Below are 2,452 nucleotides of genomic sequence, written 5' to 3' on the forward strand. Positions count from 1 at the left end.
CAGCACAAAGAAGACAATAGATAAAATTACTTCTTAAGTTCTACCACATTCTGAATGTGCCATCTGAGAATACATCATGTGACTTTTATGATACCAGAGATGACATAATAGAGACCATGATTCCTGGGCCGGTTCCTGCATTTATATCCTGTTCCAACATATCCTAACTAAACACATTTAATACTTTCCAGGATGAACCAGAAACAACTTAGTAATTTTCCCTCTCTCCATGTTTTAGTCTTTTTACAAATTCTTCCATTTTCCTGTTTTCCTTACAGAAATTATTTAAATTTACACCCATATTGTTCCATCGAATGATCATATCAATCAAATATCTCTTTTTTTCTTTAAATGGTAACTTAGTCTCCCGTTTAACTCATTAATCCATTTTTTTAAAAAAAAAGGATAATAAATGTACACAACTATGTTTATTTTTCAAATAAGAAAATTGCAGATATTTGTCGACATTTGCCAACATCAATTTTAATCTTTGTTATCCTGCATAATCTGGTAGTCCTCTGATAGATCAGTTGTAATTAGGATGACATTCATAACCTGAAGATGTCTGATGAGTTGGCCTTGAAAGAGATGTAGCTGATGTATCAGCTATCAATGGCACTAGAAACCGTGGTGTTCTCCCTTGTTGAAATTTAGAAAAACGACCTTCATTGGCAGATATGTTGTGATATCTTTTTGGAAAAGTACAAGGCTCCACAATCAGTCCAAAATAATTGCTCTGTATGGGAGAAAAGATGCTGCACTTAGAGTAGAATTTGTAGTTGTAATGAAGTTCAAAACACGGCCATTTGCTTCAGTGTAACTGCTTTGAGAGTGCCCATGGACAGTGGTCAACTGATTGAAAATAGCACTTTGATCCACTGCAATTTGTTCTGGTGGTCTAACTGACATTGATGATAGAGGAGAAAAATCACCTTGATTGGGGTAGTTGTATCACCAATTATGTGGCTAGTAGAGGGCTTCCTTATTAGAGCCATGTTTAAATTTGGAGAAGGTAAAAATGCACTTTCTCCACTAGTGTCATACACAAAATCAGAATTATGTTTACCAACATTACCTCCTCCTTTAAAGAGCTTCTTGTTGAAATCTTGAGACGATGAAGATACCAGAGAGGCATTTTTAATCCCAATTCTTCTTTTAATTCTCACTAAAAGCTGGTGACAGGCTCTTTTAAAATTTGGATTATGGTAGAACTGCAGCTACAACAAAAAAAGAAAGATTTTTAATAATATATTAGAACAAAATACAACACTACAATAAGCCTAACCTATAAAACCTCAGATTTCACGTTTACAATGCAAAGATAATATCATCAAAATATGAACATTGCTGACGATATTTTGAAGTTCCTTGTTTGGAAAATACACATTTAAATAGTACAGTCATCAAATTTAAGACGTTAGCATTTGCAGTAACGGAGAATGCCACTTTTTAAAAGCAGCTTTAATAGCTTTATTTAGATTTCTGATAAGATTCATAGTTGCAAGCAAAGTTTCTCATAATCTTGAATAGTTAATGCACTGTCATCATTTTTAGAAAAATAAGGATTTTAACCTTTGTAGTTTTATACAATTTTCAAAATCAAGCTTTACATTTATATTGCCATTGATTGATGTACAAAATAAAATTTTATGCATAAGTTACCAAATCGTAACTAAAATTTCTGAATACCTTGCTTAAAACAGAGACTTCTTTTCCTTGTGCCAGAAAGTCAGCTAGATAAGCAGATCTTTGAAAATTCTGCCTCACTTTACTAAACCCATAAAGGTTAAGCCGTCTAACTAAACTTTTCATACTTCCAGTTTCAAATATTCTGAAAGGGGCCTTTCTTTTCAAAACTTACTTCTTAAAGACATCTTCATCAATCACTATGGAAGTTACATTATCATCCCACCAGAAGGATTTAAATTGGTCACTCCCAGCCATTTTCCAGAGTTTTCTTGGGAATGTCAGAGGACAAAATTCATTATCTTTATTTGGTTCCGAGACACAATGTGTGTAACATGGCCTTTTTATCAAGGATTCTTCAGACAAAGTCTGAAAAGCATTTTCTTCAATCACAGACCACAAGTCCAAGTGCGCAGAGAATGTTTGATCACACAATAGAGATCTACCGGAGTTTCCTGAACCAGTTGGTCCAACTTAAGGAGACACATCTTGAATTTCTGAAGAAATATGCTCCATCTCAAAAAATTTTTCTACAGCTTCATTTCTAATCTGCATGATTTTGAGCACTGCAGCTTCAAATGCTGCTTTAGCAGGCCTGCAAGTTAAACTGTTAGGCCATCAAAGTGGTTCTCAACCTGAGAGGCTGTGACATCACAAAATGACAGGTCTCCTAGCAACTCAAGTGGAACATTCAGCCAGTGTTTCCTTCTCATTCATCCAGTTAAAATGAAACATATAGGATGTTTAATTTTATAGTGTGATGTGG

At 34.3% G+C, this 2,452-nt stretch overlaps 1 long non-coding RNA gene across 1 annotated transcript; it reads right to left on the reverse strand.

The window, feature by feature from the left end:
- Positions 1–463: 463 nt before the first annotated feature.
- Positions 464–2,127, reverse strand: LOC140693826 (uncharacterized). The gene is made up of 3 exons (XR_012069527.1): positions 1,862–2,127; positions 1,076–1,217; positions 464–736 (listed from the first exon to the last, which is right to left on the reverse strand). It is a non-coding gene; the product is annotated as an uncharacterized lncRNA (long non-coding RNA).
- Between the last annotated feature and the right edge of the window lie 325 nt (positions 2,128–2,452).

The sequence above is a fragment of the Vicugna pacos genome, unplaced genomic scaffold (assembly GCF_048564905.1).
Source record: "Vicugna pacos unplaced genomic scaffold, VicPac4 scaffold_20, whole genome shotgun sequence".
Lineage (NCBI taxonomy): Eukaryota > Metazoa > Chordata > Mammalia > Artiodactyla > Camelidae > Vicugna > Vicugna pacos.